Raw genomic sequence first — 13,402 nt, forward strand, 5'->3', positions numbered from 1 at the left:
GTGCACCTGACGCATGGGGGTTAGAGGAGGTTTGACCCTCAAGACCTGCATGAGTGTGTGTGTGTGTGTGTGTGTGTGTGTGTGTGTGTGTGGGTTCCCCAAAGGAAAATAGAGTGCTATTTCCAGGGGAAAAAAGTGGATGTACATGCCCCATAAAAAAAAAAAAGACACTCACCTTGGGCCCACACAAGAAACAAGTTCCTGTAGGATGGAGACAGGAACACCAGGCAGGCCCTGTGAGCGCACAGCCTGGAACCCACACCTCTTCATCCAGGCTGGAGGTTGGGTCCCAGCTTCTCCTGAGCGCATCTGCACGTCTTGTGGGGGCCCTGATGACCACCAGGGGGCGCTGCTGCCCCCAAAACGGAGAAATGAAGGCTTTTATTTGCCCAGTCTTGTCCAAGTGTTGTCGAAAACCAGAGGCTCTGCAGGAAATCGCTCACCTGGTGCCTGTTTCTCATGACTTTCAACGATAAAAATGATAATGTTCGGCCCATTAACTATAAACCCCAAGCAATTTCCTAAAATGTAAATAGACACAGGAAAGTGCCTTTGAATAATTTACTATCTATACATTAGGGAAATGCTCCATGCATCACTCCCTGGACACCAAATTGCTAACATGGTTGATCCCCACCATTGCTTTGCCTGTTGGGAGCACCCCAGCCCAGCCTCTCTTTTGCAGAGCTCCACATTTTCCAAACGTCTGCATGAGGCTGCGCTGTCCTACCTATCCTTTTAAAGATATAATTGGAGACTTGACTCACGCATGGCTTTGTTAGAAATGTATTGAGTTCTGGAGCTGTGACTGTAAATTTTCCTTTGTAATGTCAGCTGAAATATGGACAGTACATGTGTTTTTATGATGTTCTGGGACTCAGAGAACATGGCCCACCCTGGGGGTTCTGAGAGGGTCTGAGGGGACACAGCTCACCCTGGCTGGAGGGAGCTGATCTGAGCAGATGTGATGCTGCCCTGTGGGGGACTGAAGAGGTCATGGCCCTGCCCTGGGGGATTTGAGGGGATGTGACCCTATTCTAAGGTATCTGGCAGAAGTTTGGGTATTAAAAGTCATTAGGCAGTCTATTGGAAAGATGTCAACGGGGGTGAGGTGGGGTAGGGGTGGCTCTGGGTTCTGCCAGTGTCATTGCTGTCTTGAAGGGGGGAAGGGTGTGGAGAGATTGTGATTCACTCAACAGCCATTCACCAGTTTCCTTTGTATGCTACAGGTCAGTGAGCCTCAATTTCTCCTGTCTGCACCAACCTCGCTGCTCTCCCCATGAAGCCACACAGACATTAGAAAAATAAGAACATTCACAGGATTACTTTGAAATTCTGCTAGGATTCTGGTCTTCAGAAGAGCTGAATATCAAAACTCTTACTTCCATGTCATTGCTGTTCATCTCCGAGCCAGAAGTTTTTGGCATCATGTCTAATTAATGTAACCATATCAGGAACACAAGCAACGCTCGGCATTCATAGCTAGTGTTTATATCTGATTATTCACTTTCAAATATAGAACAGCCTCCTGGATATAACTTGGAATGGAAAGCTCCATATGTGGTTTATAAGTTGGCATTCTCCAGCTAAGCTAAAGGAGAAATGTACAATTATTCTTTCACAACAGTTATTCTGCAAGTAAAATGGCACCGTGATTAACAATGATTGTAATGGCCATTCATTTTATATTCAGAGATAATTATTGTGAACGTTCAAATAGTGGTGTAAGTGGGGAATGGATTTTGGTTTCTGCAGAGAAGTAATACTATTTAAATACTGCCGTTATTAAGTGAGCAGCTGTTCCAGTTCCATTGCTACATAACAAACCACCCCAAGCTCAGTGGTGTAAAATAGCAACCATTTATTATGCTCCTGGATTCTGTGGCTCAGAAAGTCAGACGAGGAGCCGCAGGGACAGCTTGTCTTTGCTCTGTGATGCCCAGGTCCTCAGCTAGAAGACCTAAAGGGTGGGTGACTCAATGAACAGGGACTGAGATGGTGAGCTTATTTACTCACAAGCCTGGTGCCTGGGCTGGAATGGCTCAGAGGCTGGGCCCAGCCGGGACTACCAACTTAGTGTCTGTCCCAGTGGCTTGGGCATCCTGCCAGCATGTCTGCCTAAGGACATTTGGACTTCTCGCATGGCTCAGGGTTCCAGAGTGAGCGTTCCAGCAAATGCTGCCTTTTATACTCAGCCTCACTTCTGCTCTACTCTGGGGGTTTTTTGTTTGTTTGTTTTTTTATTTAGGGAGGGTACACAGCTCACAGTGGCCCATGCAGAGATCGAACCAGCAACTCTGGTGTTATTAGCACCACACTCTAACCAACTGAGCTAACTGGACACCCCTTGCTCTACTCTGTTGAATGAAACATTCACAAATCTGCCCAGACCCAAGGAGAGGAGATAGAGACAGACCCCACCTTTTGGCCTACTGGAAAAATTCAGGCCCTTGTTTTAGAACAGCCACAGGAACTCATTGACTGCAGAAGCACATTGGCATCTGACAAAGTGGAGAAATTATCTTCTCTAAAGAGTTCAACCTGAGAGATTTGTCTGCTATAATGTGGATAATAAAATTCTGACACTAATATATGTTTAATACATTTTCAGATTTGTTTTTAATATCTCAGAAGTTCATTCTTAGATGGTGATATTCAGCTTTGGGCATCTTTTCAATTTTAATTTTTTATTTTTCAATTAGTTGACATTCAATATTATTAGTTTCAGGTGTGCAACATAGTGATTAGACATTTATGTAACTTATGAAGTGATCACCCTGATAACTCTTGCACCCACTTCACACCATGTATAGTTATTACAATATTATTGACAATATTCCCTATGCTTTACATCCCCATGACTATTTTGTAACTGCCAATTTGTGCTTCTTAATCCTTTCACCTTTTTCACCCAGCCCCCAACCCCCCTTCCACTTGGCAACCACTAGTTTATTTTCTGTATCTATGAGTTTGTTTCTGTTTTGTTTGTTCATTTATTTTGGTTTTCAGATTACACATATAAGTGAAATCTTGTGGTATTTGTTTTTCTCTGTCTGACTCTTTTCACCCAGCACAATACCCTCTAGGTCCATCCATGTTGTCACAAATGGCAAAATTTCATTCTCTTTTGTGGCCGAGTAATAATCCATTGTATATATGTACCACATCTTCTTCATCTATTTATCTTAAAATAATTGTTGATAGATGTGTAGTTATTGTCATTTTATTGTTTTCTGATTGTTTTTGTGGTTTTTCTATGTTCCTTTCTTATTCTCTTGCTCTCTTCTCTTGTGTGTTGATGCCTTTGTATAGTGTTGTGTTTGGATTCCTTTCTCTTTATTTCTTGTATATCTCTTGTAGAGTTTTGGTTTGTGGTTACCATGTGCTGCATAGATACCAAGTTATGTTTGTAGCAGTCTATTTTAAGTTGATGATCACTTTAAGTTTGAACACATTCTAAAATCACTACCATTTTTATTCACTCCCTCCACGTTTATGTTTTTGTCAATATTTTTTACTTATTTTTTTGTGTTTGTGTGTATACCTTAAATTATTGTTGTAACTACACATGATCCCCCTACTTTTGTCTTTTAACCTTTGTACTAGCTTTAGTGTTGGTTGATCCACTGCTTTTATTATTTGTTTGCCTTTGTCAGTAAGATTTTTTTCTTTGTGATATTTTCTTATTCATATTTTTAATTTTTTTCTTCTTCTTCTTCTTAAAGAAGACCCTTTAATATTTCTTGTAATACCCATTTGGTGGTAATTAACTCCTTTAGCTTTTCCTTGTCTACGAAGCTCTTTATTTGTCCTTCGATTCTAAACGATAGCTTTGCTGGGAAGAGTAGTCTTGGTTGTAGGTCATTGCTTTTCATCATGTTGAATATTTCATGCCAATCCCTTCTGGCCTGCAGAGTTTCTGTTGAGAAATAGCTGATAGTCTTATGGGAGCTCCCTTAAAAGCTTTTCTCTTGCTGCTTTTAAGATTTTCTCTTTGTCTCTAACCTTTGGCATTTTAATTATGATGTGTCTTGGTGTGGGCCTCTTGGGTTCATCTTCCTTGGGGCTTTCTGCACCTCCTGGGCTTGTATGTCTATTTCCTTTTCCAGGTTAAGGAATTTTTCCATTATTATTCCTTCAAATAGATTTTCAATCCCTTGCTCTCTCTTTTTCTGGTACCCCTATGATGTAAATGTTGTCATGATTGAGGTTGTCCTAAAGATCCTTTAATCGATCCTCATTTTTTTAAAAGATTTTTATTGGGGAATTGGGGGGATAGGAACAGTGCTGGGGAATTGGGGGAAGGGGAACAGACAAGTTGCTGTCGTTTTGTTCTTCAATCTAGTTGTGGAGGATGTTGCTTCACTGGCCCAAGTTGGCACCATCATTGCGCTCTTCCCGGGCGAGGCAGATCAGTCGCCGGCTTCTGGACGGCCGCTCACAGCGGCTTGAGGGCCGCTCACGCTGGCTGCTGGCTACACATGGTAGCCCATGGCAACCCACTGCCATAGGGGCTGCAGCCTACGCCGTCGCCGGCAACTCACGGTAGCCCAGCTCCAGGTTGAGCTGTTGTTCAGCATCTTAGCTGTGGAGGGCAGTGTCACTGGCCCTCATATGTGGGATCCGAACCGGGGCCCTCTGGCATCCCAAGCGAGTTCTTAACCATCGCGCCACTCGGCCGGCCCAATCGATCCTCATTTTTTAAAATTCTTTTTTCTTTTTGCTGTTCTAGTTGGGTGTTTTCTGCTACTTTGTCTCTCAGATCACTGATTTCATCCTCTGTTTCATGTAATCTGCTGTTTATTTCATTTAATATATTTTTCATTTCAATTATTGTATTCTTCATTTCTGATTGGCTCTTTTTAATGTTTCCTATCTCCATTTTTATGTTTCATATCTCTTTGTTAAAGTTCTCACTGAGTTCATCTACTCTTCCCCTGAGTTCATTGAGTGTCCTCATAACCAGTGTTTTGAACTCTGCATCTGGTAGATTGCTTGCTTCCATTTTGTTTAGCTCTTTTTCTAGAGTTTTCTCCTGTTCTTTCATTTGGGACATGTTTGTTTGTCATCTCATTTTGGCTAACTCCCTATAATAGGTAGATATGCTATGTGTCCCAGTCTTGGCAGGATGGCTTGATGTAGTAGTAGGTGCACTGTGGAGCTCAGTGGCCCAGTCTCCATTGTCACCTGAGCTGGGTGCTCCAGGGGTGTCCCTTGTGTGGGTTGTGTGTGCTCTCCTATTGTAGTTGAGCCTTGGTTGCTGTTGGCATATCAGTGAGTGAGATAGACCCTCAGGCTTACAAGCTGTGAGGACTGGCCTTGAGTACAGTGGACAAGCTGTTGTGTGGGGACTGACTCCATGGAGTGAGATCTACTCCAGTAGCCTCTTGTGTCTGTTGAATCTATCCTTTTGGTGTGTTTTTTGTGGTACTAATTGACTGGTGCTCTGGTGTTGTCTGAAGCTGGCCACCAGGTGTGTTTGTTCTGAGACCTCTTAGGAGGGGCTGTGGTTCAGGTCACAACCAGCCACTGCCAGTGTCCTGTTGAGGTCCAGCTGGTAGGAACTACAAGTGATCTGTGATTGGTAGCTGCATGTACTGGGTTTAGAGATGCCTGAGAGTGGTTATGCTGTGAACCAAGGCTGGCTGCCACTAGTGCTGGGCTTGGGGCAGCTTATTGAGGGGTAGAGTATGATGATGCTAGCCACTGTTGTTTGGGGTCTGTGGTCATTTGAGAGATTTTAGGAAAGTCTGCAGTATGGGCCCAGGCCAGCCACTTGTGTGGATTTGAGGTGGGTGCTTGAATTGGGTGGGGTGAAGTCTCAGAAAGTCACCAGCCTAGGGCGAGAGTGGTGTTAGCCAGGTTAATGGAGTCTCAAATTTGGTGCCTATCTGCCTGCAGGCTGTGTGGGGGAAGGGCTCAACAAAGGAACAGTGACTTCTGCCAGCAACTTCTGTCCCAGAGAGAGCTGCTTCTCCAGCCCTTGCCCTGAAGTCAGACAATTCAGTTCCTCCCTGTATGTCCCTGTCATTTTTTGAGCTTCTGTCCCTTCTCTGGAGCTTAGGACAAGTGTTTGTGAGTGAGTGAGTCTGTGTATGGGCCCTTTAAGGGGACATCTGGGTCTACAGCAGCCCTCTGTCTCACCTGGACTGAGTCCCTGCTCATTTTCACAGCCGGATGTTGTTGGGGACTCCTCTTCCTGGCACTGATGTTTCGGGCTGTGGAGCCCAGTGTGGGGCTGGGACCTGTGCTCCTCAGTGGGGACCCCCACAGCTGAGATACCCTTCCAATTCTTAACTGCCACATGTGGGTGTGGGATCAGCCCATTTCACATCTCCGCCCCCCTACCAGTCTTGAGGTGGCTTCTTCTTTATATTCTTAATTATAGGAGTTCTGCTCAGCTAGACTTCAGTTGGTTCTCAAGGGTGGTTGTTCTATAATTTAATTTTGATGGTGATGGGAGGAGGCAAGCGTACATTTACCTACTCCACCATCTTGACCAAAAGTGTCAGCTTTGGGCATATCTTGACTTTTAACACTCAGTAGTCAGCATTTGGCCAGAATGTCTTTTTTTTTCACCTCTAAATAATAATAATTTTTATAATAAAAAGCGTATGCATGAATATTGTTTGAGCAGTTTCTAAGTGTCAGGCACTGCTGAGAGTTTTATGTATGTTACTTCAGTATTTCTCCAAATTCAGATATTTAAGCATGGCTTTTTTAGTTTTTACTATTCATTCATTCAACTAATATTTATTGAGCACCTATTATGTGTCAAGCACTGTTCTAAGCACTGGGACAGCTAGAGACAAAACGATAAAAATCCCTGCCCTTATCGGGGTGTCTTCAGAGGAGACAGACCTGAAACAAATATCACCAGAGCCACTTGTATTATTATATTATTTAAATCATGTCTTTCCTCTTCGCTCTCTTTTTGCCTTTTTCTGTTTTTCAGTTTACCCTTGACTTTAACGTAATATTTATGAAACTGTGGGTTTCATGTGGCAGTGGCATTGTTGAAAATGTATATAAAAAATATTAGATACACAATGACTAGTAAAACAACAACCAAGTCTTCCTCTTTGCCCTCCTGTATGCTTCTGGAACTCCCACACTGAAGGCCCATGTGCCACACTTTGTGAAACATTTGTTGAATCCTCATACAAGCTAGGAGGAAGGGGCTGTTGGGTGTGACATTCTACAGAGGGGCTGTGAATCGGCTAAAGGTGGAACATCTGAGGGGGCAAAGCTGGGACTGGGACCATGACTAGACCATCTCAGGAGAGGGTACTGAGACCCCTACTCCCCACCCCTCTTGGTTGACGATGCTTGGATATTCCCCCCCAGGGAAGCTTGTATCTCCAGATGTGGGGGTTGTTCTGGGGACGAAGATGGGATGACTTAACCCCAAAGATTCCTCAGAGTGGGGGGAAGGTGAGTGTCCCGCTCACTCACACTGGAGTGGGTGGGAGCCTGCAGATTAGGACCTGGCCTAACTGCCCCTCTATCCCACCTGGTTTGACTATGTGAAGGGCTGGTTTGGGTTTGGGGAGCCAGAAAAGTACCTTGGGGACCCCCCACTTTGAAGGTGGAGTCTCCACTGCCTAACTCCGAACTTCTCTGTCAGGGCAACCCCTGCTGGTCTCCACAGGCACACCCCCTGAGCCCCTGTGCCTGTTTCTCACTCACCTCTCTAAGTGGCTCTCTCCTCCTGTCCCCCAGTCGTGCTCCCAAATGCCCAACTCCGAGTTTCTACCACAGAATCTCCCATCATTCTCTGCAGATGCTCCCCTGGACCCCTCGGCTGGCCTGCAGCCCCTTAATCTCCCCAGGTGCACATCTTGACCATCCCCTCAGCTCATGCTCACTCGAGTCCCAGGAAGCTGTGAGTCAATCTTCAACCTATCGGGGAGAGAACCAGCAGGGTCCCTAGAAGGAGAGGTGTGTGGCACTGTCGCCTCCACAGTTTCTCCATCTGTGTATTGCTTGACCCAGGCTCAGGCTTGCTAATGAGATGGGGAGCCCCTCCTGGGCCCTGGGTGCCTGTGGTAACCCTGCTCACTGGAAAAGCCCTGGACGCTATTTTTCTTCTTTCTCCCTCCTTGCCCCGCCCCTCACCCACAGGCCTGGCCCAGCCTCTGCCAGGCTGGATGAGAACCAGGACCCCTGGGAGCTTCCTAGGACCCCTGGATCCGTGAGCAACGGGTTGGTGGAGCTGAGTGACAGGCCTGCTCCCACCCCCACCTTGGCCCTTTTCTGGGCCCCCACCTCAGCCCCAAAAATGAGCCAGTCCAGCTCCCCAGTACATGGGGCCATGATGGGGATGCTCTGGCTACTGCTGGTGGGTGAGTAGGAATGAGGGTTCTGGAAGGGGGTCAGCTATGGTGAGTGGACCCCAGCCCTTAGCTGGCACCCCTCCCCTCTGTTCTACAGAACCAAGTGACCTGGAGCAAGGGGATCAGAGGTAAGGCTGGACATGTTCCCTTAACCTGGTGAGGGGACAGGACTAGGGGGAGACATGGAGGGCCCTAGGGGTCTAAGGGTACATGTCACAACCCTGGAGACCTGTGGGGACCTGACCCTGCCTTTGGGGTCTGAGGGGACATAACTCCTCCTTGCAGGGAGGGTCTGAGAGGATGCAGCCTTGCCCTGGGGGGCTGGGGGAGCCTTAGGGGTCTCAGTGTCCTCAGCCTCACTTCTGTACCCCTATGGGCTGGAGCACGGGGATGAGGCTCTTCCTGCCAAGAACAATGGCTGCTCTGAGGAGCTGCAGCTGCTGGAGCCCTTTTACACCCTGAAGCCATGCACAGGGTGGCCTGTGTGAGTGTCCTGACCTTTGACCAGAGGTCCCTGGGACGTGTCTCCCCCGCCCCCATTCCTGATCTGGTGACACGCCCTGCCTGTTTCTCTTTTCCCATCTCCCCCAGGTCTGCAGTAGTGGGCTGGTGTCCTTTGGAGAGCCTGTGTCCCTATTCACACATGAGGTAGTTCCCCTAGAGATGGGGCCAGGCCTTTGCAGCCCTGTTCTGGGCGGATGGGTCCACACTGAGTGGGGGCTACATGTGGGACTAGTAGTGACCGGCCTGAGCTACTGCAGTGGGGGGCCCAAGATGTAGCCTATGCTTTTCCCCACGCCCCTCCAAACTCTCTGAGCCCTGCTTGTGGCCACCTGGGATCAAACTCCCTTTTTGCGATTCTTTGGCCCCCACGTGAGGAAAGAATGGCGGAGAAGGGCCCAGGTTGGGGCTCTCTGGCCCAGGCTCTGCGGAAGAAGGGTCTGGTTCCAGGGCAAGTGGGAGACACCATGAGGGAGAGAGAGAGAGAGAGAAACAAACAAGGAGGAGACATGGAGAGACAGAGGGGAACACAGAGACATAGTAACAGAGAACACGTGTGACACAGAGAGAGGGAAAGACAGACCAGGAGAGAGATGAAGAAGGAAAGACAGAGAGGTAATGAGAAATAGGGAGAGGAAAGACAGAGGATAACAAGGGGAGCATGACAATCAGATGGAGAAAGACAGAAAAAGAGAAAGAAAATGTGACCCCAGGTACCCCCACTCCAACCCCACTCTTTCTACAGCTCACTTCCTGCACCTCAGTTTCTCTTTCTGGAATTGCAGTGTCTGTAGTCACCGGCGCCGCTATGGGCAGGAGGGCCAAGTGCTCTGCTGGCTGGAGGGTTGCCAGGTGGGTCAGCCGTGGGCACCTGCACACCCCTTCCCACGCCGCCAGGCCCCTCATGGGCTCTCCTGCTGCTGGGTTCCAGGGCCACCTGTACACACTCTTGGGATGGCAGCTATGGCTCCAGCCTTGCCACTTTGTCCTGGCCTTGCTTCCTGGTGTCTGCGTGGAGGTGGGGCAGGACAGGAGAGCCCCAATGCTGGAGGCTCTAATGCAGCTGGTGGTCAGGACGTGGGGTGAGATCTGTAGGCCCAACAAGACACATGCTGGTGAGTGAGGCTGGGGGCTGAGCTAGAGGGTAGAGCAGGAATGGGGCGCCCAGGGATTGATAAGCACAATTAGATAAACGGGCTGTCCCAAAGACTGTCACAGAGACTGGCAGGCAGAGAGTCAAACGGCAGATGGACAGGCAGATGGAAAGAATGACACACAGAGAGATAGATAAAAAATAGACCATCAGGCAGATGGACACAGATGAACAGGAAGAAAGGATGGTTAAACAGAAGGACAGAGAGTGTCAGGTTCATGGAAAAACAGAATGATATTGGGATGAACAGAAGAGGTGGCAAGACAGAAATCAGGGAGACGGATGGGCGGGTGGGCAAATGGTGGGCAGATGGTGAATCACGTGGCGGACTCGCCTGAGGCAGACAGATGGTCCCAGGAGAGGTGGAGCCTTCCCGACCTTGGTCCTCACCACAGGCCTCATTGTCTTTCAGTGCAGACCTCCACAGTCTTGGCACCTGCCCCCACTGCCCCCACCCCCCTTTCTTTGTCATACAACCCAATCTCTGGCTCAAACGCTTAGTTCCTTGAATCCAAACACTAGTTGACCTCACTGGCCATCCACCCCACTGGCCCATGGACTCTCCTGTTTCTTCCCCACCTTTTTCCTCCTTGGATTTCAGCCTCCCTCTCGAATTCCTCCTAGCCTACACCTTCACCTCCTATGCCTCCCTCCCCCTCACTAGGCAAACCTCACTTCAGAAAGCTCCCCTCTCCTCTTGTCTTCACCCCTGCACTTAAGCAGCTGACCCCTCCGCCGGCTTCATACCTGTGATCATGACCCTAAAGGGCCATCTTACCGACTCCCAGGAAGTTTCACGTGCCCCCTCTCCCTGATGACCAGTTCACCCCTCTTCTCCCTTCAGACCAAACCTCGGACTCTTGACTGTGGTGATCTCACTTCCTATTTCACTGAGAAACATCAGCAGGAACCCTCCAATGAGCTCTCTCTACCCTCCCAGCCTCTATGCCTTCCAGGCTGCTGTGACTGAAGATGGAATATGCTCCTGGCTTAGCCCCCCTGCCGTTCTTCCTGTGCTGTCTCCATCTCTGTCCCCCTTCAACTCCTTGCCACTAAAACCACTCTTGCAGGTAGGTCCCCCAGTCCAGTGGTCAAGCCACAGTCCACGTCCTACTTGACCATCAGTAACTTTAGACACTGCCCGACCCCTTCCTCCTCCATGCAGAACTTTCTTCCCGCTCCCAAAACCCCGTGCTCCTGGTTTTCGTCCCAAATCTCCAGCTGGGCCTCCTCATTAGCTCCCACCCTGGCCACTGAGTGCCCACGGGCTCAGCCCACCTTCCTCTTCTCCATCTTCACCCACTCCCTTGAGTGCCTGTTCCAGATTTTCTGCTATAAATACCCCTCCCTACTTTCCCCTTTCCTCTCAAGAGGGTCACCCATCACCTGAACCCTACCCCCTTCTTCCTGACACATGCGTTTCTCTCCCAAACGCCTCCCACTAGGAGCCTCCCCAGAGCTGAACCCATGCTAAGGCCCTCTGACCCTAATGCTTTATCCTGTCCCCACAGGAGAACGGACGTCTGCTTCCACTGCCCCTCTATCCCTGAGGCTGGGCTTGCTGTCCACACACGGGACTCATCCACCCGTCTGACCATGGATACAGGCCTTGAACTGTGGATCTAGGATGGGCATCTGGAATTCATGGTACTGGAAGCTAAGGTCACTGTCACTGGGGGCTTATGTTGTCCCAAAGTCCTGACCCCTCTGGGAACACCCCAGCTGGAGCCTGGGCCCTTCCAGGTCAGCTGACAGAAGGCTGGGCCCTGCAGCTCAGAATGGTCAGCCTGCCCAGTTCACCTGAGGGCCAGGTATGTAGGCCCCAAGGCCTGTGTGTGGCTTTCCGAGCTGACAGGACCCTTTGCAGCCTGTGCCCAGACCCTCTCTGTAGGCCCATTCATGGACTGGGGCTGTGTGAAGCCGATGGGGGCCTGGTTGTCTTCTTTCAGGCACTGGCAGCCTTTGCCCAGGCTTCTGAAGCTATTGACATCCCTGTGGGCACCTGACATGGTCCTGGCTTCTGTGGTGAGCTGGAGGGAGATAATAAAGAAGAGGGTGGGAGCTGGGTCCAAGGCAGCTGAGGACAGTTGCACAGGCTGTGAAATGCCCGATTTACCCATATAATCTTGAGGTTGAGAACGTAGACTCCCCCCAAGTCAGCCTGCCCTGGTGAGAACGCCAGCAGCAGCACTTCCCAGCTGTGTGCTCGTGGGAAGTCACTGAACTTCTCTCCGCGCTTCAGTTTCCCCTTTAATGAAAACAAACGATGATCATAGTACACAGCTTGTGGGGTTGTTGTGTGAATCGAACAGATGAACAGTTTCTCTCAGTACAGCGAATGCTGTCAGGTATTAGCTGTCATTACTCAATTGATTTACGATCTTCACATTAGGGAACGACACTGCACTGATGTCACTCAGCCACCAGATCAGAACCACAGGGCTCTGTGCCCTGGGGCCCTGTTGGTAACAGATGCTGCATCAGAGCCCTGAGTTAGGCTGTCCTCCTGAGGACATGGAGGTGGCCCTGCCCAGACCCTCCCCCATTCAGTGGGCAGGCAAGAGGAAGGCTGAGACACCTTTAGTGTGAATATGACAATTTCACAGATGAAGAGCAGACACTAAGGCACAGAAGTGAGAGGCCTGGCTCAAGGCCACACATAGTTAGGGAGTTGGGGGAAGGGCACTCTGGGCCTGACCTTGCACTGGGTGATGCGGGGGGACACAGCAGTGACTGAGAAAGGCCCAGACTCTACCACACTCTGTTGAGGTAGACTGAGCTGCGCTCAGATGGCAACAACCCAGAGTGGTCGGGGCTGTGAGGAGGCAGCTGAGTGATCTGGGCTCAGATGGGGGATGTTTCAGGATCTGGGGGAGCCCTGGGGAGGTATCCAGGCCGGGGAAAGTCAGGGAAAGTTTCTCAGAGGAGGGGCCATCTGAGCTGAGTCCTAAATGACAAGGCAAAGTCAGGCAGGTAAACAAGAAGAAGGAATGTTTCTATCTCAGAAAAAAGAAGTTGAAGGAAGCACAGGGGGCCGCATACAGAGGAGCCAGAGGGTAAGACGAGCCTGGAGAAGGCTGAGGCTGGACACGGGCCAGGGCTGGGCCTGTAGGGCCTTGAGTGACAGGCACGGAGTGAAGACTTTATCCTGGTGGCTTGGGGTGCCCTCGCTCCCTGGGACCCCAGGCCAGTGTCTCCCTTCCCCCTCTATGCACCTCTTAGGACAGCAAGAGAGTTCAGTGTCCTTCAAACAAAGCCAGAGACTAGCCCTGGGGTCATTCCTCACTTCACAGTAACAATAACTAATGTTAACTGAACACCTACTTAGTGCCGAGCAGTGGTTTTGGCCGGGGACACAGTAGTGAGCAAAACAGACAAAACCCTGCCCTGATGGGGCTGACTTTCCAGTGGG

Source organism: Hipposideros armiger, unplaced genomic scaffold (assembly GCF_001890085.2).
Source record: "Hipposideros armiger isolate ML-2016 unplaced genomic scaffold, ASM189008v1 scaffold_609, whole genome shotgun sequence".
Classification (NCBI taxonomy): Eukaryota; Metazoa; Chordata; class Mammalia; order Chiroptera; family Hipposideridae; genus Hipposideros; species Hipposideros armiger.